Source organism: Acomys russatus, chromosome 8 (genome assembly GCF_903995435.1).
Source record: "Acomys russatus chromosome 8, mAcoRus1.1, whole genome shotgun sequence".
Lineage (NCBI taxonomy): Eukaryota > Metazoa > Chordata > Mammalia > Rodentia > Muridae > Acomys > Acomys russatus.
The window spans coordinates 65,520,422-65,544,678 of NC_067144.1; the positions used below are offsets into that span (position 1 = coordinate 65,520,422).

The window sequence follows — 24,257 nt, forward strand, 5'->3', positions numbered from 1 at the left end:
CTTTTGTAGAGAGGTGAAGGACGAGAAAGGGATGAGACAACAACTATTTTCATTTTTCATTGATAACTTCTTATATGTTCATAATCAACTTAATGCTTTTGAAATTTAAAGGTCACAGAATATCACTTTCAAGATACATCTAGTGTCTATATAGGCTTTTTATTTTCCAAATTTGTCTGACAAATAAATTGTGTCTTACCATAAAATAATGACAGATCACTGTTACGAAGTCAAATGTTACCTATTCCTAAACACCTAGATCAAAGTCATAAGCTATATTTATAATAATTTGTAGTTGAAACCAAAGCCCTAGCAATAACATTTGGAGTAAATAATGAGTATATCTGAATTAATAATTAATTACTAATATGATCAGTCCACCATTGTCTGCCACTAAAGAGAAAGAACCCTTGAGTTACACAGAACCAGAGTAAAATCACTTGAATAGGATTCATTTGAAAATAATCAACACAAATCATTGATTTTAACTATTTCAGTGTATAATTGCATGTCATAAGTCTTTTAAATATTAACAGTTTTTAAAAACTCTTATTAATAAATGTCATTGCATTTTGCTCTGTGTACCATAAACTGTATCTTTCCTCCCTTGACTTAAGTCTTATCCTTTACCTTAGCAAGAGAAACAGGGAGGATAACTGGTTATCTTCACCTTTCTCTCTTCTACTCAAAATCTAATATCCCAGTCTCACCCTGGAACAGGCCATCTGCTTTGCCCCTCATCTTCTGAAGATAATACAGACACTCTCTTCCAATCTTCCTCCCCACTCATTCTGTTATCTTCACTCCCAAATACAGCATCAACTGTGACTAAGTAAGAGTTACCCAGTGATGCTGGGATGAATCAACATACAAAAATCAATAAATATAATCCACCCTTTAAACAAACTGAGAGAAAAACCACACATCTCTTTAGATTTTAAAAAATGGCTTTTGACAATATCCAACATCCCTTGATGACAAATGTCCTGGAGATTTGGGCTATAAAGGACATACCTCAACATAATAAAGGCACTTCACAGAAAGCCCATAGCCAACATTAACTTAAGTGGAAACAAATTCAGAGCAATTACACTAAAATTAGGAACAAGTCAATGTTTTTGCTATCTCCATATCTATTCAATATAGTACTGTAAGTCTTACTGTAAGCAATTGTAAGCAATACAGTTATTGAAGGAAATCAAGGGGCAATAAAAAATTAGAAAGGAAGAAGTCAAAGTACCTTTATTTTTCAGATGATATGAAAGTATACATAAATGACCCTAAAAGTTACACTTGGGAAATTCCTACAGCTCATAAAAATTTTCAGCAAAGCAGATGGATAGAAAGTTAACTAAGAACCTTAGTCTTCCTATGTATAAATGACAGAAAAAAAGAAAGAAAATAAGCAATATCTTTCATAATAGCCACAAATAACAAATGTCTTGGGGTAATTCTAACCAAGCAAGTGAAAGATTTGTATAATAAAATCATTAAGACATTGGATAAAGAATTTAGAAAGGATATTAGAAGATGGAAACATCTCCTGTGCTCATGGATCTGCAGAATTACCGTAAAAATGGGCATCCTACCAGAAGCAATCTAAAGATTCAATACAATCTCTATCAAAATTCACAGATCTCCAAAGGACAAGTTTAATTTTCAGCTTCATATGAAAATACAAAATGGCTAGGAGATCTAGGAGAGCTAAAACAATCCTGAATACTAAAAGAATTGTTGGATGTATCACCATCCCCATTGTACTAGAGAGCTGTAGTAATAACTCATTCTATTAAACAAACATGCTGATCAATGGTATCAATTGAAGACCCAAACACAAATCTACAGGCTTATGGACACCACGTTTTACATAAAGAAGCCAGAAATACACATTGGAAAAAAGACACCATCTTCAACAAATAGTCTGTTGCAACTATACATCCAATATATGGATAATATTCAAAATATATAAAGATCTTAAAAACTGGATTTCAAGAAAATAGCTCAACTGAAACATGGAATACAGAATGTATATATATATAGTTTTCCCCAGAAGAGGAAATTTGAATAGCTAAGAAGTACTTTAAAAAGTGTTCAATGGCCTTAGTCATCAGGAAATTCAAATCAAAGCTGCAATCAGATTTCATCTTACACCTGTCAGAATGGCTAAGATCAACAAAACAAGTGACAGTTCATGCTGACAAATGTGGATTAAGAGAATAGTCACTCATTGTTGGTGGGACTGCAAACTTGTACAGTCACTACGGAGATCAATGTGGAGTTTCCTTGGGAAGAGGGAATCAACCTATCTAAAGATCCAGATATGTATGTATGTGTGTATATATATATATGTATGTATGTATGTATGTATGTATATGTATATGTATATGTATATATATGTTATTTAAATTAAATTTCCAAATAATGAAATAGGCGTAATTCCAACTTGACATCTCTTTTCACCAAATGAAGATTTCAGTACCAGTAATAGGTTACATCTAATTGAGTTATTGGCCAAAGTGGTCCCACTGGAAGCCCAAAACAACCCAAGCTGTTGCCAAGAGTATAGGTTGCTTTCTACAAACTGACAGAAAGAATATTGCTGAAGACAATACCTAAACTACTCATTGAACATGGAAGTTGACCTGGTGCCCACATAGAGCCTTCACCCCTATATGCTAAAGTCTTTTGTATACAAAAAGTGTTTGTATACAAACACTATCAAAGGAGATAAATAAACACAAACCCAGCTACAAACCTTTTGACATACAATGATGTCTCACCTGCAAGATAGAATAGTGCAGTTGTGGCACACAGAATGTAGGAGTAACCAAACAATATCTCATTTGTCTTAAAGCCCAGTGCATGAGATAAACCTGTATCCAGCACAGCTTGGGTGGCCTAGAACCTGAGATGAGATGGTTCAGGGACCTAGGATAAATCAAATACTACTGTTCTACTAAAAGAAACTAGGAGTGAAGTGACCGCAAATGACATTCTACTCCACTCTTAAATCATTTCTTTGCTCGGTCATCATTAGAGCATCTTCTTCCTGCATAAGATGGGAATACAGATACCAAAAGCCAGACGATGGGCAGAGAGTAAGAAACCTTGAACCACTCAGCCCTACAAGGGATGTTTCCATCAAATTCTTTCCTTCAGGCCTCAGGAAACCCTGAAGAAGAGGAGGCAGAAAAAAATAGTGAGAGCCAGAGGGATAGAGCACACCAAGAAAAGAAGCACCTCTAAATTAAGACCATCAACAAGCACGTGAAGTCACAGAGACTGAGACAGAATGCACAAGGCCTATATGGGTCAACAACAGATGAGGCCTAGAGCTGAAAGAAGTGGATACATACCAAAATCCCTAAGCCAGAAGATGCCTAGAATTGATGACTACTCACAGATGAAAATTTAGTTCTCTAAGGGCGTCCTAGTGTGGAAACAAACTACTCTTGCGGGTAGACTCCATGCCAGCATTAGACACAAACTCAATGGCATGTTTGGAGGGTCCACGTCTCATAATATCATGTCAGCTCCAGCATCCTTTTTTAATGTTATACTTACTTATATTGATATTTTATTTGGTTTATATATTGTTTTTATGTTTTTCTCATTTTTCCCCTAAGGGTCCCAGTTTTGTGTTCTTCTATGTAAATAACTGTGTCTATATCTGCTCCTTGTTCCCTTCCTTGGGCTCTTTTCCTGTCATTTGTTTGTTTTGACCTATTCAAAAGTGTAACTTTTTATTCCATCTTATTATATTATATTATATTATATTATATTAATTATATTATTATTCCTTATTACCATTTTTCTAATTGTGATAGAAAGGGGGTGTGGATTCAGATGAAAGAGGGGTGAAGATGAGCTGAGGGGAGTAGAAGAAGGGGAAATATAACCGAGGATATATTATTTTAAAATATTTTTTCAATAAAAAGAAAAAAAGTAAGCAAATAATTTTCACCCTTCATTGTTCTGCAAGAGAATTTTAAGCATAGGTGAAGTGTAGGGCACACATATTGAAATACACTGATAATCCAAAACATGTCATATCAATCTCAGCTATGATGTGTTTCATGTGTCAGGTGCGCAGGTATTCACAAGATCTGCTCGGATATGTATGACTGCTATTATGTTGTTGATGTGGTTAAAACTGTGCCAAACGTTCATGTGTAGGTGGTTTGGGGGTCACCTGTTGATGCCTTTATAAGTGTCTGGACCGCATTCATCTGCTCAAAGCTGAATGGGCACTAAGGAGCTGGGCAAGTTAGGGTAAGGAGGAGGTGAGTGGAGGTGTGCCTTCAAAGCGAGTATCTTCCTGTCTCCTTTCTCTGCTGCCTTTAGGCCAGCAACCACATCTGCCATAAACAATTATTGTCATTCTGCTCTAACAACAGTGGCCTAAAATAAATTAAGGAATGCTGAGAGTGGGGAAAGCAGTCTTTCCCAGGAAAGAGCACCCCAGATTATCCACTACCAACCTATCAGTCCTGAGAACACACATAAAAGTAACATTAGACTTATTGTTCGGGTTGTATTTGTATATTTAACATGTCTAACCTACATTCTCTTACCTCTCTCTCCCTTCTCCTCTTTGTTTGACCCTTCTATTCTAGTTTTCTGTCTCTCCATAACTTTATATACTATTTTCCCTATTTAAATGGAACGAGTTACATCTAATTGAGTTCTTGGACAATAGAGATCCATGGAAATCCCCAAATACTCACAGTATTGCCAAAGCTACTTGGTGGTCACCACAAATTGATGGTAAGGTCACATTGCTGAAGACAACTAGAGCCTTTGCCCCTACAGACTAGTGTTCATGGTAGTACATGGTACACTGCATGCTACTAAAAGATAGAGATGAAGGCTAACCTAGCTACAAACTCTTCTGTCTACATTGTTGACCTGTCTGCGAGATGTGCTGCTGTAATAGTGCTACAAAAGTTGTGTCACTAACCAACCACTATCCAGTTGAAATTAAGACCTATTCCAGGGAATGGAATTCGTGACAAACACTGCTTAGGTGGCCAAGAACTTAAGACTAGATAGGCCACAGGTCTAAAGGTAAACCATGTATTTCTTATTGTTTTTGTTATTTTGCTAAATTATAATAGCAATAAAATGACTCCTAACAACACCGTTATATCTGTAGATCAGTTTCTCACCTAGCCATCATCAGAGAAGCTTCCTCCTGGAGTTGATGGCAAATAATACAGAGAGCCACAACTAGGCAATGTGCAAAGAATGAGAAACCTTGGGATACTCAGTCCTAGGTGGGATATCACCACCAAATTCCTCCCCTCAGTCCTCAGGAAACTGGACTGAAGAAGATGCAGAATGTCTTTAATATCCAGAGGGGATGGATGGTGTGAAGAAAAAAAGTGTCTTCCAGACACAATACAACTAACTTACGCACAGAAGAACTCATATAGACAGTGACAGCATGAAGACAGCCTGAGGTTGTCTAAGCCAGATACTGGGATAGAGAAGTAGACATGAGTTCTTATAGCTAGGCAGGAAATTATCTCCAATTAACAGCCACTCACAGAAGAAAAGTTATTCTCCTACAGAGCCTCACTGGGTATACAAACCATGCTTAAGTGCAGACTCCATGCTCAGCAGTAGATGGGCAACACAAAATAAACTCATTGGTGCTTTTGGAGAATTTGTGAGGCATATATCTTTGTTTGGGTATTTTTTTAACCTTATTGATCTTTTATTTGTATATTATTGTCTCTAATTTGTGGAGAATTTTTTATGAGATTTGTTTTGGTGTGTGCCTCTGTCTATTTTTAAGCGATTTACTTTTTTAAAATTCCTGAGATTTGATCAATTCCCCTTGGGCACACAGAGAAAGGGGATGCAGGCTATTCTAAAGAGACCTGATAGACTGCGGTCAGATGGTTGGGGAGGAGGGCTTCCATGTCAGAGGTCTAAGGGAGGGGAATAGGGCAGAAGAAGGAGGGAGGGCGGAAATAGGAAGATATTATTGAAGGAATAACATTCGGGATGTGATGTGAATAAATTTCCATAAATAAACTTTTTAAAAGAAAAAAATAATTTTAAAATTTTAATTACTATTTTACTTTTAAAAATTAAACATTTTAAGTGATTTACTATTCATGTAAGTTTTATTACTAAAGTAGCATTTTTAAGTGATTTACTCACTCACGTTGATTTCTCTGTTTTTCATGCTTTTTCTTTGTTTTCTTGATTTATTTTAATTCTGTGGGAGGTTTCGTTTGTTTTTTTCTTAAAGAGAAACAGCTAAAATAGTGTGAATTTAGATAGGTAAGGAGTTAGGTAAGATCTGGGAAAAAACGAAGGGAAGGAAAATTGGGATCAGAATATATTGTTTGAAAAAAAGTCAATAAAAATGGCTATTCACATTTTTAAAAGCTGTACATAGAAAAATGTCAGGTTAGTTTAATGAATAGTCTAATTTTATAAATTGTATGAAGACTTCAGAAACTGAAGGGGTCTCCTGCCCTTATTCATACAGGAAAGTAATCAAATGAAGTGCCTAGAAGCTTACAAAAACTAGGTGTATGGCTGTAGAAGTCTCTTGCCCCAACTTGAATTCATTTACTCCATCATTAAAGGAGATGTTTCAACCTAGCAATCTTTAACTTTGTTCCAAAATGTATAATTGTACTTCATAAACTTTAATCAAAATAAAATCCATATATCACAATGATGAAACCAAAGAAAATAATTTGAAATATTTCCTAATTAACACAGGTGAAGAAAGAGCATAAGACAGTGTCATGTACTTTGAGAGATCTTCAGACAAGAGCCACCATTTAAGACACTTGGCTGTTTAGATTACACTTTTCACCTCTGACAATTCATTCATGCTGGACCTCTGTTTTTACTACCAAACATAGCACATCCAACAACAGAAAAATATCACTCGATTGCTGTTCTACCCAATCCTCAAATGAGTTTTATTTCTAAAGTATCATTTTTAAGTGATTTACTCACCCCCATTGATTTCTCCTTCAAATATTTGTTCCTTTTGGATTATAAGAAACAATCAGCAAGTGGAAATTTTTGCAAAACTCTTGGCTTTGGGTACCAACCTAATAGCAGATGTCCATTTCCTCACTGCAGATGAAACAAATGTTTCTCTTTGGATAGATTTTCTTATTAAACAAACTTTAGCCATTGAAATCTATGTTTAAATTTGGCCTATTGGTACATAATCAAGTTAAATAGATGCTTGCTGAAATATTCATTTTATTTTTGCTGATTAAGAAATATATTAGTTATTGTGTGAATTCCATAGCAATCATCATTATTATATTTAAAAAAGTATTTTTCTCAGAGGTGGTACTTCTAAGGTTTGATTTTTTTGGCTCCTAGAGTAAACTTCAGTGTTATAAATGTCACTTAAGCTATCTGCATTTTTATCCTTGAGTCTGAATGGGGTTGGATGTTTTCAACTTTTTGGTGAACAGTCATGATCACATTTCACTTAAATATCCAAGAAGTAGCCCAAAGCCCCACAATGCATAACTATTACCTAATGGGAAAAAAGGGGAAACTTTCTTGTGAGCATTCATACATATATCTCAGGCAATCTGCCCCTCCCTGACTTCAGGTTCCTGTATAAAGTGATGAGTTAGCATTAGACCATTTCCAAAGGCTCTCCAGCCTTAAATTTCTAGGCCTTATGACCCCGTTTTTGAAGGCTCGCTCAGCTAAGTTAATTCAGTACAGATGTACTCTAGTCCAGTTCAATGCCAATAACATCAGCGCGGAGAAACCTCTAATAAGAACCTGCCCCGTCCTCACGGTTCAATAGAAATTGATGGAAATGGAAGCACAAATTAGTTCTCACTGGAGAGAACTGAATTTGTCCAGTCATTCCTTGTACCACCAATTACCTGCAAAGCTGGAGTTCCTAACTAAGTCAAGTGTACTATGCCTGTTCTTTTCTGCTGCTTTAATCTTGTAACCCATTATATGGCAAAGGCAAAGGCACTGTGTTCAGAAAAGCGCTGCTTTAAGAAGCCTTGCAGCCTGAACTCTCAAAAACCCTGCACATGACTGGAAAGCACACGATAAGAACAGGTCAATGTGGTTAGATCAAAACAAAATGACCTGTGACTAATCCTGCTCCTTTGCTCTCAATATGTTTTTCCTACTTTATTTTTATTGTTAAATCCCATCAGTGAACAACATTTTTAGCCACAGAGTAATGAAGTAATTAAACCAAACTTTCTAATTCCTTTGACAAAGGATTAAATGTGCCAACCTCTAATGTCCTGAGACTCACCTCTGGGCAATAAGAATTCATAGTTTTGAGTCTCAGGATCTGTCCTGATCCCCTGCTGGGTGGAGTCTCTCAGAAAGCATCTATGTTGGGCTAATATCCACTTATGAGTATATACCATGAGTGTCCTTCTGAGTCTGTATTACCTCACTCAGGAATATTTGTTTTTAATAGCAGAATAGTATTCAATTGTGTAAATGTACAACAGTTTCTTTATCCATTCTTCAGTTGAGGGACATCTAGATTGTTTCCAGATTCTGGCTATTACAAATAAAACTTCTATGAACATAGTTTAGCAAATGTCCTTGCTCTACAGTGGAGGATCTTTCAGGTGTATGCCGCGAAGTGGTATAGCTGGGTCAAGGTAGCGCTATACCCATTTTCGTGCTGAGAATTGTATGGAAGAGTAGAGGGATGGAAGGACCTGGAGGGATCAGGAGCCCCACAGGGAGACCATCAAGGCCAGATGAGGGGGAGCCCCACAACTGGTGCACAAACCAAGGACAATGCATGCAGAGAACCTAGGCACACCTGTTCAGATGTAGCCAATGGATGGCTAATTCTCCATGGGTTGTGGGCTCAGGGGATTACCTGGGACCCTCTGAGAACAGTAACATAAGATAATAGTGATGGGATAACAATTGTGTTTTAATGTGAATACATTATAATAAATTAAAGAAAAACAATTGAAAAAAGAATTCAGGGCAAACCTGATGGAAACATCCTTGACTGATATAGAGTCCTCAACAAACGGAACCATAACAGTTGGTACCTGCTGCTCTCTTTTGCTTGTTTTGGTGCTTAAACTTGGACCACCATTCCACTATCTTAAAGTCCAAGAACAACCAGACATAAGTAAGTTTTGAATTATTAAGTGGTCTAATCAAAATCTTAACGTACCTGCAAAGATTAGCCTCTGGATGGTTATATGAGAGAAAACCTAGATGTCCTTCTTCAGCGGATGAAGTGGCTATACTTCCTGGGTTTTAACTTCAGAACCGAAGTGTCCATAAATCCAATTCCTCCAAAGAGAATTGTGCTACAGTGCTTAGCAACTGAGCCCTGTCTCTAAATTATTACCACGGGAGAAAAGCCTCCTCACCAAAGAGGATACCCCTTCAAAGTTGATGTAAAGAGAAGCCTAAGAGTCTCTCCACAGAACAGGATAATTCTGAAAGGCTTTCCAAGCTGTAGGACTCCCTGTCACTTTGCCTAAGTCCTTGCTACAAAAGTAAGCTCAGCTCAGCTCTCCATGTAACAATAATACTTTTTTTTCCTTACTGTTAATGCATTTTAACTGTTCTTTAGCATACCTAAAATCTCAGCATCACTATTTTTGATTGTGGATAATTATTAAATAAAATAAGGACTAGCTAAGAAAGCTATTAAGTGATGTATGTATGTATGTATGTATGTATGTATGTATGTATGTATGTATGAAAGCTATGAAGCTATGAAGTAATATATCCAATATATCAAATGTGGACATATTATCCTGTGAAATGATTCATGTCCTTTAGCACCAGATTTCACACAATTACAATTTATTTACAAGATGCGCACATTACAATTTATAGGTTATTCTATGGCATTTTCTATTTAGCATTTTGAAACAAAAGCAGGATGTTGGTAACTCAAAGCACAACCACTAAAATTATCCCTCATGTGTTCATGAGAATACATGCTGGTGGCCACATACCTCTGAAATAGCTACACCAGTGCACACATCTGCAAGTGATGAAACTCTGTGATGGGATTGAACACTACGGTGCTTCAGCAGGTGATGGGTTCAAATCAAGACCTAGGCACTTACCCTGACTATACAGTCTAACGAAAATTCTTAAACTTCAGTAACTGCCATTTTTTATTTTTTTAAAAATAATTTATTCAGATTACATCCCGATTGTTATCCCCTCATTTGTATCTTCCCATTCTCCCCTCCCTCCCTCTTTCACCCTATTCCCCTCTCATAGACCTATCACAAAAAGGGACCTCCTTCCCCACCATATGATCACAGCCTATCAGGTCTCATCCAGTTAGCCTGCTCCCCCTTTCTCTGAGGGTCACCAGGCCTCCCCACCAAGGGGAAGTGGTCAAATGGGGGGCACAGAGTTCATGTCAGAGGCAGTCCCTGCTTTCCACACAGCCATGGAGAATGTGCTGTCCATTGGCTAGATCTGAATCAGGGTTCTACGTTTTCTGCATGCATTGTACTTGGTTGGTACAGCAGTTTGTGCAACCCTCATTGGGTAGAGATCCACCACCCTTGTTGGTTTCCTTGTGGGGTTTCTGTACCCTCTGAGTCCTTCTATTTCCCCATTCTCCTATACCACTCTCACCTGGAGTCCCAATAGCAAGGCCCAGCATCTGTGCCAATGCCCCACTAAATGAAGACTCTCAGGGGACATCCATGTTGGGCTAGTATCCAATTATAAGTGAGTAAATACCATATTTCTGGGTATTAGTTGGTTGGGTATATGTTTTATTTTATTTATTTATTTTCACAAATATATTATTATTTAATCTGTATTTCATTTTATTCCATTAATTTTCCTCATTGGAGTTTAAATTAAGCACATATGCCACATAGCTGTATACATATTCATTTTTAATGAACTTTCAAAGGTTATATTAGTAACATATGAATAACGTTTAATATATATAGTTCTCTTTATAATAGCTCTGTGGATTTATATTTGTTTAACTGAAATTACCTATACCTAAAATATTAACTTGAGACATAAGCACCTTAAACCCTATTTGACACAAGTAACCACGTGCATGCATTATCTTTCTTCTTTGTCTTTTAATGTAATGTATGTGGGTATGTGTGTGCAAGTGCATATGTGTGTATGCATGTGTGTTCATGTGTGTGTAGGTGCAAGTTTGTGTGTTCACGTGTGTGTGTGTTTGTGTGTATGTGTGTTCTCTAAGGACCTCAGTAGGATTTACGGAAGAGGCAGAGTACAGAAACTAAACAGGTTATCTAAGAATGGCAGAATGGCGAGTGTGGACACTCAGCCCTGCCCTCATTCATCCTCAAATGAGATCCCTGGGCCCAAATTTGATTGTGACACGCTGGCAAAGGCCTTGGGTAGGTAATATTGCAAATACACTATTTCTACTCAAAAGGATCAGAAGAAAAACATTCGTAGAGACACATTCCTCCAAATGTTGATTGACAATTGTTCACTTATGTGTGGTTGCTTTTGTTTGTAGCAGTCACTGAGAGGTCATACAATGCATGCCAGGTTCCACATCTATAGGTTTGTGCACTTAGCATGGGCTACTGCTGTTTAGGCTTTCTAATTAGTTTCTGCTCAATATCTGGCTTCACTATTAATGCTAACAAAATAATCCGCTCTGTGGTAGGTTGTCTGCTTAGTCAAAGAAACAATTGAGCTGTTCGTGTCCCTCAGTAGAGAAACATTTACCTCGCATGAAAGTTTAAAGTCCTGGGTTCAATCCCTAGAAGCACAAAATGACAAAATAAACACATTGTAAAAAAGAAAAATAATAACTACAAAATCCTACCATGTCAATATTCCCATTCCACTAGAGTCCCTCTTAGGACACACTGCAGGAAGTGGTGTGAGTAAGACTTACAGATGAAGTGCTAACAAGAGAACAAGAAATTGGTACGGCGAGGCCTTTTCACAACTGTTGGGATGCCTTGCTTGATGCGTGATTTCTTTGTATTACATGAAAACTGGCTTTTGTGTAGAGCCCATGGTCTGATGGGGAAAGTAATTATTAAAACCTTATGTGGTGTGAGACCTTCAAACGTGGCTTTGGCTTTGCCACCATTGCCATCTGCATGGGGGAGGGCAGGTTGCGCAGAGTTCATCACCTCAGTAAGACCTGTATTTTCATCAGGAGCACCCATTCTCTAGAACAGACAGTACAAATTGGCAACGTGCATGGCTAACCTGGCTCATATGTTTTATTTGGCTTTTATGCTGTTGAAAATATAGTATTAATATTTGAAACTGGGGAGTTGCACATAAAAATCCATCTTTCTAGTCTCTGCTGAAGAAAAAAAGAGGATGATTGGACACCACTGAGTTCGTGCAACAGTAATCAGCTAGATTCATGGTGCTATTGTTCAAACACAAGACTGTACTCTCTGTTTGCCATAGTCCTCACCGCTCCTAACCACTGTCCAGGCCTGATGAAATTGTCACTTAAGATTTATCACTATACTCTCCCTATAACTGATCTGTGCCAGAAAATATTCCTGTGCAGAAAAAATTTTTATCAAAATAAAGATGCAACAAGCGGCGTGGTCCATGAAAATGTGTAGAAAACCATTTCTTAATGGTGGTAAAGATAATCATCATATTAATTTATAGTACCTGCTTGGCCCTTCAGGAGAATAACTTGGCTTCTCTTTGGCCTTTCATAATGAAATATCATTTGATCAAAAGATGGCTTTATAACCACATAATATTGACATTGGAATAAAATTTGATGTAAGTGCTTAACTACAGATGAATGGACGGGTGGATGGATGAGTGGATAAATGAGGGAGATGGATGGATAGAGAGATGGAAAGTTAAACGATTTTAGCTCTAAAAATATCTATGACCATGTCAAACCACATAATTCATGCAAATGTTGAGGGAGGTGACTTCTAGATAAATGACTTCTATATTTTTAAATCCAACTAGACTATTGATAACTCTCCACCAGTTGACAGTATGCAAACTTTGATATCTAAAATGATGTCTGTTGGAGTCTTTGGTAAGATCACATGACAGACTTGGATGCATGTGTCCTTAGACTTTATGTTTGATCTTGTCTTTTCCGTTTTGCTTAGTTACTTAAGAGACACATTTCATTTACTGTTTTCAGATTATAATATACTTATATTCATTTATCATTTTCCTTCTTCTTTTCAAACCCTCATAAAGATACCTCCTTGCTCTCTTTCAAATTCATGGTCTCTTTTTCATTAATTATTATTGAGTGCATATGCATGCACACACACACACACAGAGGGGGGGAAACATAAATAAATACAGCCTACCTAGTCTACATAATATTAAGTAGTACTTTGTGTAGAGTTGAAGCTTCCTAAATTTCCTCCCCCCCGCCTTCCTCATCCAACTTATCATGACTGTCATTGTACTTCTTCATCTCATGTATAGGCTTTATTTGGTGATACGTTATGAGTATATTTCAAGCAAAAACTAATGGGCACGTTGGTATTTTGTTTTTAAAACATTCAGTAGCATTGTCTCACCATCTATTTTAGAATATTACCCATGCTGGGATTTTAGTTCATAACACATAAAATACTAAGCTAAAGACATCACTACATGACAGGGGGTGATAACTAAAGAAGATAGCATTGCTTTTTTAAAATATTACTATGCTAAATAATATAAAGGTATATGCAGAAATAGACTGTTACATTAACACATGTGCATATCAGCTCCCTCCCATTTTTATTTTCATTTCCTAGTGCCACAAATACTTATGTTTGTATGCACTATGAATCATAGTGTGTCTGAATAAGTGCATGAATTGTATAAACTATGTGTGTATTTGTGCATGTCTATGTATTCTGTGTGTGTGTTGGTATATGTTATGGCTACCGTATGAAAACCTCAGAAAATTTATGTGGTCACTGCTTAGACGCCTGATCAGTATTATTTTGGGGGTGCTAGAAAACTTAGAAGGTGAACCCACATGTTACCACTAGGTATCCTTAAGGACTTAGTCTTGCCCTGTATCCATCCTATCTTTGCTTCCTGGAATTTGTAAGGCAAACCGATATAGACCACAATACCCTCTTACATGATATGTCTGTCTTGCTATGTAGCTGAAATTAGTAAAGACAGAATAGTTGATTTCCTCCATGAAATATAAAATAAAATAAGATCAGCTCAACTGTAAAGACCTAAGAAATGGATCTTAGTGTCCCAGTCATATGGTATTATGAAATCCTCCAATCGGTGTCTTTAAGAAACCTTGATCCAAAATAAAATTTTCCTTCTTTACATTGTTGCTGCTCTCTAATATTTATGACATCCATTTTGTCTCTCAGTATGTGGTGGTGGTCTATAAGAACTAGTGTTTCTTTGTGTGAATAGATAACTGTGAGAGTAGAACTGGAAACTAAAATAAGCAGAAATAATGAACTGAGTGCATGTAATATGAAGAATAAATAAAATTTGGAGCCTACTACATTGCTAAAATGGCATGAAAGTCACATATATATTAATTTGGAAAGATGATTCAGTTGAGAATAATCATATTGATTTCTTTTGTACTTCTAAAAAATAGATGTACCAGAAAAAGATGAAGCCAACCCAAAAGTATTGTTTTTACAAAGATTTTACATAATACTTTACAATTTTTTATTTTTTACAAAAACTTAAAACAATACTTTACAAACAATTGCTTTTGTCAGCACTCCTCTAAAAAATTAAGTGACTAACTCATTGGAAGTATCTACAACCAGTTTTCTTTGCATACTAACTTAATCAAATTCAGTGATATTCGAGTCTCCCATCACTGGGAACTGATTATTGTATTGAAGTTAATGGCAAGAAAATTATTTGGTCCCAAGTCTTTTAGGTCCAGATGCTCAATGATTGTCACAATAGAGCAAATCTTGTTTTACTTAGAGAACTATTCTTAATGTGTGCAAGGGGATGGTTAGCACACACACACACACAGACACATCACACACACCAACACCACACACATACATACCACACACATATATATATACATATATACACATACACACACATATAGACACCACACACACCACATGCACATACATACAGTTATATACCACACACACACAGACCATGCACACCACACACAGCACACACTACACACACACACACACACACACACACACACACACACACACACACACAACCTCTTATCTCTAAGAGTCTACCTTACCTCCTACTAGGGCAACTACCTAGGACAATGAGTATAGAATATGTGACATAGAGGCCAAGAGTGGTCCCAGAACTTTGGACAGGACAATGCAGTAGTGCTAACAAATTGTCTAAAAGAACTGCCTTAATCCAGAACTGATTCCTCATTATCCATGTTATTAATCTGGTGCCCGAGTGCATTGTGTCTTCCCCATTCTTACATTTGTTGCAGATATAATCAATGTTAACACCTTTTGCTTATATTAATAAGTTGATTGTAGAAGAAATAGAGCATTTTGTAAAATTTAATACAAATTTCATAGTTTACATTAATTAAACTATTAAAGGGTTGCCCTGGTGCCTCATGGCTCACTCATTCTCTGTTCCACCTTATAATCAGAAGTCATGTAGAATGTAGAACCTATGAGATAAAAATATTTGATAAAAACATTTGCAATTCTCATAAGATCAAACATTGAGATCACAATACATATTTATTCTCATTCATAGGATTTAGGCTATAGAAGCAAGAGAAAGTGGAAAGGAAATGTGAATTTTTCTAAATACCTACCAGTATTTGGATAAGTTGGTTTCCTTTCTTAATTAACATTTGCAATTTTACATAGTGATGTAGTCTTATTGGCATTTTTTCTGTATTGTATATTGTTTTTCTGTGGGCAACAGTTTCTTTACTCTACAACCTATTTGGCTTTTGAAACATGGTTTCATTCTGTAGACCAGACCAGCCTCAAATTCATTATATAGTTCAGGCTGGACACAAGCTTGACCATCTTTATTCTTTAGCCTTCCAATGATGAGATAACCAATACTTACGCTGTGCTGGACGCTTATAGTGCCACTCTCATGCCAAATCTTTTCACTTGCTGGATCTAAAGTGATGACAGACCACCTGAAACCTGGTCCCGGATCACACACTTACTCATTTGTTCTTCAATTGTGCAACCTCTTTCTACAGCTTTGCATCTTTTGATTTCTATTTTATACAAGCTATGCTAGGTTAATCATTTTGACTCGAAAATCTCTTCACTTTGGGGGGCATGAGATCTTATTTGTTCATAGCCAGGTCATTTTCCATCATAAAAAAGGGAACAGACCCTTTCAATTTAGTTCTGCATAAAATAATTGATTCTTTAAAGATTATAGAAGCCATTATTGTCTAAGCCTTACCATAAATGCTCTACTGTTTAAAGGTAGTATGGTGAAGAAAAAAATAAAAATAGGAAATAATAACTTGACTGCGTGATGTCTTTCTTTTGATTGATGCCAGTCATTTTTAATAGCATAGCTTTAAAAGTAAATCAAATCCAATGTGAATTTGAAAATTCACTCTGGTTTTGGGTTTACAGAGTCAGATATCATGCAATTTGCCTGTTTTCAGAGTCTCACAGAAGCCTCAGAAAACCTAGTGACATATAAAGACTTTTAATAACAAACCATGAACTTAATTGTGATCTTTGATTGTAGCAATTTGTCTCAGTTCTCACTACAGTAAGTCTTACTGTTCTGAGAATGAGGGTGTGAAAAGATGTGCCTTCTGGTCTTGCCACCCCTGCTTGATAAATTTAATGAACAAAAAGTGCATTGCCTGCTATCAATCAGTTCTGAAACCCACATGAAATGAGGACATAGGGGAAAAGATATGTCTTAGAATGACATGTTTTGTACTTATATTTCAATTTTGCTCAAAAAAAATTGTTCATGTAGTAATAAGTAAATATGGTCTGAGTGGTGACTGCATTTATATGACAACTTTCTGTCTGCATGTGAAGATAAGAAGAAATCAAATGGGTTGAAAGTATTTAGAGCCTGAGATATTTGACAGATAATACTAATAATTACTCATGAGTAACTTAGAAGGTCACAATACTGAACACAGAGAATTATCTAAATGAGGGAAAACCGTGCTGGTTTTCTGAAAATATCACTACAAATGCAAACTTCCCTTAATTAAATACCCACTTGTATGTGTGACATTATACATCACTCACAAGTGGAGTCAAAATAGATCCCATATAAACTCGACTGAAGACACATTAAGAAAGCCAGAATTGCCTGTCCTCAGACATCTAAGTATTTTCTTAAGATAACTTGACATATATTATGAGGATAAATAGTGACACCACAGAGGAGGCAGTCAGGGTTTTCTAGTCTACAAACAATGTGTATTCTGAGAAAATATTATGTGTGTCTGCTCCAGCAAAGAGGTCAAACCGAGCCAGTTGTTAAACATAGCAGTCTCCTCCAGATCTTGGAAGAGCTTGCTAAGTAAAGAATGTTGTTAAGAATAGAACAATATATTTTTGTGTTGTTTTTCAAGCCTCTGTGTGATTATGTGATCATTTGCTATGACAAAATAAAAAGTAGAAATTAACAGTTACTAAGGCCTCAACATGAAAAACTGATCTTTCTTATAAAAAAAAAATCACAAAAATGTAAAAGTAATGTTGGAGTAGACAGGGAAGAGTCTGAGAGACTCCTAAAAGATATGTTGGAATATGCTTAGATTGCTTTAAAGGTATTGTCCTTAAAAAGGTGGGTGTTAATGGTTCTGCTGGTGACTATGCAGGTGAGGACACATAATTCCTGATGCTTTGAAATAATCCCTGATGATGTGAGCATTTTGTTCACGAGCCTATGATGATGGATATAAAATGCTATAAAAAATCTGTACATTAAAATTAGAGAGAAAAGCAACTTGTTGCAAGGTGGCTGCAATCTGGGAGGACTGCCTCATGCTGGTGAGAAGCAGAGGTCATAAACAAAAGTGAACAGGATAAGGAGGAGAGAGGTTGAGCAAGGACTCAAACAAGTCCCCAATATCTACTTGTAATAATGTCAAAGATGAAGAGATGAACTTAGAAATACATAAGCCAGAAGTAACAAATTTATAATTTCTTAGTGTGTATAGTTCTTTGTTTTCACTACTAGAGATAGGATATTTGTAAAAATCTAGTCTCTTCTAATAAATAGGTGTAATAAAATCATAACAAAATAAAGGACAGTGTGATTGTTTCCAGAGATTGACATAGAAGAGAATATAAATAACAAAAGAAATGTAATATGGAGAGTCCTCCAATATGGTGGCCTCCATGAACATGGAGTTGAACAAGGCCTTCACAGAGCTTCAAGCCAAAGTTATTGATACTCAACAGATTGGGAACCTTGCAGGCATACAGATTGAACAACTAATCCAGAAGGAAAAAAAGCATGCACACCTTATGGACAAGAAGATTATGACACTAGTCGATGAGACTAGCATGTGTGAAGGTGTACAGAGAATTTTAATTGTACAGTCCAAGGAAGCAATTCACAACAAGCTTTTAGAAAAATAAAATAGGAGGAAAAAAATTAAAGAGCTGGAACAGAAAAAGTCTTGCCTGGAGTAGAGCATTACAGAAGCTGATGACAACATCCCAAAGGTGCTCATGTCATGATGGACACAGTAGGAGCTCATGAGGAAGTTCTTCCTCCTGACCCCTCCATTCTGTCAAGGCACAGGCTGTGCTGGGTACTGGCCTCCATCTGCCCAACAGCTCCAGTCTTTCCAAGCCCCCAGCAGGTTTCACCTGAATGTCTGCTGGCCCTGCCCAGGACACTCTTCTTTTCCTGGAACAAGCCAGGACCTCCCAAAAGAGGAAAGACTGGAGGGCAAATCAAGAAATCTGTACAAGCCTGTCACTAGGCACATGGGTTAGACAATGAAGTCTACATCTTCCTCTGTGGAAAAAAGAGACAAGGAAGAGGGAAGGAAGGAAGGAAGGAAATGCTATTCAATTTCTCTTAAAAGCTACCGTTCATTCAAATGAACTACTAAATTCATGCTTCATTTTAGATTAATAAACATTTCCTATAGATTACAAAGTAAATATATTTGTATAATTTTAATAGCAAAACCTTTTCTTAATTATATCAGGGCCAGAAAACACGAAGCAAAGTATTTGATTTGAGCATAAGACAAACTTTAAATTAGGGCCAGGTGTGGGCACTGAAAAATATCAGATTTATGGTTCTGTTTTAAGAAGTGCTCATATGCCAATTTTCAAAAAAAAAAAAAAAAAAAAGACAAAATCTCAAATTTAAGGCTGTTTGGAAAATAAATTTAAATATAAGTTAATATGTGTATATAAAAACATAAGTACTGATTCAGAGAGAGATCCAAGATGGCAGCAAGCAGTGTGGACCCTGTTTGGAAGCTCCAGTGAACAAATCGGGGAATTGCACAGATTTCTGAGTCAGGAACACCAAGGTCCCCACACCAAGGCAGCAGGAGTGCTCCACAGTTCTGAGGGACCAGGGTGCGGAGGACCGGCGTGCCCCTGCACATGGGAGGAGCGCAGATTTTCTCGGATCGGAGCAACAGCAGCAGAGGTCGCAGCAGCAGCAACAGAGGCACCAATGGCACCAGCGGCACCAGCGGTGGCAGCTGAGGTTTGCAGCTCAGAGCCTTCCAGTGGAGGCAATTGGTGTGGGGGTCAGTGGGAGTTGCTGCGGGAGAGGGAACTCTGGACAGGATTTGGGTCACGTGGTGCCTTGAGACCCAAACTGGACTCAGTGGACAGTTCAGCCCCAGAGTCCTGGGTACAGCTCAGTGCGCAGTGCCGTGGAGATGCTGGCTCAGCTCAGCAAGCAATTCTGGTCAAGGCACTAGCTCAGCTCAGCCACAGCTCCCCTGCTGTGACACAGGCTGGGCGGAACGCTCAGTTCCACCCTAGGCGCTAGCTCAGCGCAGCCGCAGTTCTCCTGCTGTGACGCAGGATGGGTGGAGCGCTCAGTTCCACCCTAGGTGCTAGCTCAGCACAGCCGCAGTTCTCCTGTTGTGAAGCAGGCTGAGAGGAGCACTCAGTTCCACCGGAGGCTCTAGCTCAGTGCAGCCACAGTTCTCCTGCTGTGACACAGGCAGGGCGCAGCATTCAGTTCCACCAGAGGCGCTAGCTCAGCGCAGGGAGCAGTTCTGCCCTAGACACTAGCTCAGCTTAGTGGGCAGTTCTGGGGTGCTGACATAGGCTGAGGTCAGCACGCAGATTCAGCCCAGAGGCCCTAGTTGGACTTGCCGGGAAGTTGGGCCCAGAGACTCTAGCTGAGCTGTGCGCATAGGTTCAGTAGCCCCAAGACTCTGGCTGGACTATCCATGCAGTTTAGGCATGGAGTCCCAGGCTGATCTCAGCGCGCAGTGAGTCCAGAGTCCCTGGCTGAGCTCGGTGCACAATCTGCCCCTGAAACTCAGGTGAAGCTCAGAGTGCAGTTTGGGGCCAGAGTCCCTAACTGTGTTTGGCAGACAGATTGGGCACGGAGACTCCAGCTGAGCTTTTGGCACAGTCCCGGCTCTAAGATTCTGGTTGGAAACAGTGTGCAATTTGAATCCAGAATTCCTGGCTGAGCTTAGTGGATGGTTCAGGCCCTGAGTCAATAACTGACCACAGCACACTCTTTGGGCCAAAAGCCCCTAGCTGAGATTGGTGTGCAGTCCCAGCCCAAAAATTCTGGCTGGACCCTGTGTGCATTTTGGGCCCAGAATCCCTAGCTGAGCTCAGCAGACGGTTCAGACCCTGAGAATCTAGCTGAGCTCAGCACATGGTTCATATCCAGTGTCCCTGGCTGGACTTGACAGGGGACCCAGAAGGCTGTGGATACCTTGGCCTGACCAAACGCTCATTCAGAGACCCAGAACGATTGCAGGACCCACAACACAGGGGAGCTGAGGATCATTAGCTGCGAGAGCCCAAAATGACAGGGCTAACCTCCTGCCATCCACACCAGTGAAGCATCAGAGCTTACAGCCTATGGAAATCATGAGAAAACAAGTGAATCTATCATCAGACTCCCTCCATCCAACTCTGGAAGCTACCCAATAAAAACAGAGGTGGCAAGATGTCTAAAGGACAGCATAAAAGCATACGCAAAAAAAAAAAAAAAAAAAAAAAAAAAAACCAACGTGGCTTCTCCAGTTTCCAGCTATTCCAAAAAAACAACCGAGAGAACTCAAACATACTGGAAACACAGAAAAATGACCTCAAATCCTTGGTAATGAGGATGATAATGGAGGAAACAAGATTCATAATCAAATGCAGGAAGATGCAGGCAAACAGGTGAGAGACATAAAAGAAGCACATAGAGTGAACTGGAAAATTTTCAGGAAAATGCAAACAACCAGATGAAAGAAATAAATAAAACGGTTCAAGCTCTGAAGACCTATAAAGTGGCAATGGAAGAAACACAGGAGTATATGAAAAATCAGATGAAAGAAATTAAAAAATCAGTTCAAGATCTGGAAATGAAAATGGGGTCAATGATAAACACACAGACAGAAGAAAAACAAGAATGTGAGACCTCAGAGAAGAAGGCAAACAACACAGAGGTGAGCTTTTCTAACAGAAATCAAGAGATGGGAGAACAAATCTCAGGTCTAGAAGATACAATCACAGATCTTGAAGCAACCATTAAAGAAAATGCCAAATCTGGAAAACTCCTGACACAAAACATCCAAGAAATTAAGGACACCATGAAAAGAAGAAATCTGAGGATAATAGGCATTGAAAAAAGAGAAAACATCAGACTCCAAGGCCCAGAAACTATTCTCAACAAAATCATAGAAGAAAATTTCCTCAATCTAAAGAGAGCAATGCCTATAAACATACAAGAGGCTTACAGAACACAAAATAGAATTGACCAGAAAATAAAAACTGCCTGTCACATAATAATCAAAACACAAAACATACAGAACAAAGAAAAAATATTAAAAGCTGCAAGGGAAAAGGGCCAAATAACATTTGATGGCAAACGTATCAGAATTAAACCTGACTTCTCAGCAGAGACCATAAAAGCCAGAAGGGACTGGACAGTGATCCTGCAAACCCTAAGAGACCACAGATGCCAGGCCAGACTACTTTACCCAGCAAAACTATCAATAACCATTGATGGAGAAAACAAAATATTCCATGACAAAAACAAATTCAAACAGTACCTATCCACAAATCCAGCTTTACAGAAGGTACTAGAAGGAAAACTCCATCCCAAAGGGTCAAGCTACAACCAAAACTACTCAGGAAATAGAAAACTATCCCATGGCAAAAACACAACTACACAAACGCTCAACTGGAGACAACATCAAAATTAAGACTCTTAACAGTCACTGGTCATTAATATCTCTCAACATCAATGGCCTCAATTCTCCAATAAAAAGACACAGACTGAATGGGTGCATAAACAAGATCCAACATTCTTCTGCATTCAAGAAACACATCTCACCCATAACGATAGGCATTACCTCAGGGTAAAATGTTGGAAAAAATATTCCAAGCAAATGGTCACAAGAAGCAAGAAGGCATAGCCATTTTAATATAAAACAAAATGTACCTTCAACCAAAATTAATCAAAAGGGATTAGGGCGGGCATTTCATACTCATCAAAGGTAAAGTCAACCAAGATGACATCACAATTGTGAACATCTCTGCTCCCAATACTAGAGCACCCACATTTGTAAAAGATCTGCTAAAAAGGTTTAAACCACACATCGATCCCCACACAATAATAGTGGGAGACTTCAACACCCCACTCTCACTGAAGGATAAGTCATTGAAACAGAAACTAAGCTGAGAAATAACATCATTAACCAATGCCATGGGTCAAATGAATCTAACAGATATCTATAGAACCTTTCACCCAAACAAGAAAGAATATACCTTCTTCTCTGCACCCCATGGAACCTTCTCCAAATTGATCACATAGTAGGTCACAAAGCAAGCCTAAACAGATATAAGAGGATAGAAATAATACCTTGTATTCTATCAGATCACCATGGTCTTAGCCTGCAATTCAACAACAACAGAAATAACAAAAAGCCTACACATACGTAGAAACTAAACAACTGTCTACTAAATGACACCTGGGTCAGGGAAAAAAACAAAGAAAGCAGTCAAGGAGTTTATGAAATTCAATGAAAATGAAGGAAAAACATACCCAAATTTGTAGGATACATTGAAAGCAGTGCTAAGAGGAAAATTCATAGCACTAAGTGCCTTTAAAAAGAAATTGAAAATATCGCACATAAGCCTCTTAACGACACAACTGGAAGCCCTAGAAAAAAAAGAAGGAGAAACACCCAAAAGGAGTAGACGTCTGGAAATAATCAAACTCAGGGCTAAAATTAACAAATCAGAAACTAAGAATCAACAAAACCAAGAGCTGGTTCTTTGAGAAAATCAACAAGATAGACAGACCGTTAGCCAAACTAACTAAAAGGCAGAGAGACAGTATTGAAATCAACAAAATCAGAAATGAAAAGGGAGACATAACAACAGACACTGAAGAAATACAAAGAATCATAAGATCCTACTTTGAAGGCATATATGCCACAAAATTTGAAAATCTAAGGGAAATGGATTATTTTCTTGATGAATTTCACTTGCCAAAGTTGAGTGAAGAACAGATAAACAAGCTAAAAAGTCCCATTTCCCCTACAGAAATGGAAGCAATCATTGATAGTCTCCCAACCAAAAAAAGCCCAGGGCCAGATGGTTTCAGTGCAGAATTCTACCAGACCTTCAAGGGCGAGCTAATACCGATACTCTTTGAGCTACTCCAAAAGATAAAAATGGATGGAACATTACCAAATTTATTCTATGAGGCCATAGTCTCATTGATACCTAATCTGACAAAGACTCAACAAAGAAAGAGAATTTCAGACCAATTTCTCTTATGAACATCGATGCAAAAATACTAAATAAAATACTTGCAAAACTAATACAAGAGCACATCAAAGATATCATTCATCATGACCAAGTAGGCTTCATTCCAGGCATGCAGGGATTGTTTAATATACACTAATCCATCAATGTAATCCACCATATAAGCAAACTGAAAATAAAAAACCACATGATCATCTCTTTGTGTGTATGTGTGTGTGTGTTTTAAACTATTTATTTACAAAGTTCTTGCTATTATAACTGCTTTTAAAATATAGCAAAATGAGGCCATTTACTAACCTGTCAAGTGGCACATACATGGTATACAAAAATATTTACAGTCAATTAAACTTTTAAAGTAGATTATTGAAA

General features: G+C 37.8%; 1 pseudogene; it reads left to right on the plus strand.

Moving 5' to 3' along the window:
• The first annotated feature begins 18,281 nt into the window (after window positions 1–18,281).
• Window positions 18,282–18,638, plus strand: LOC127192834 (prefoldin subunit 1-like; annotated as a pseudogene).
• The last annotated feature ends 5,619 nt before the right edge of the window (window positions 18,639–24,257 follow it).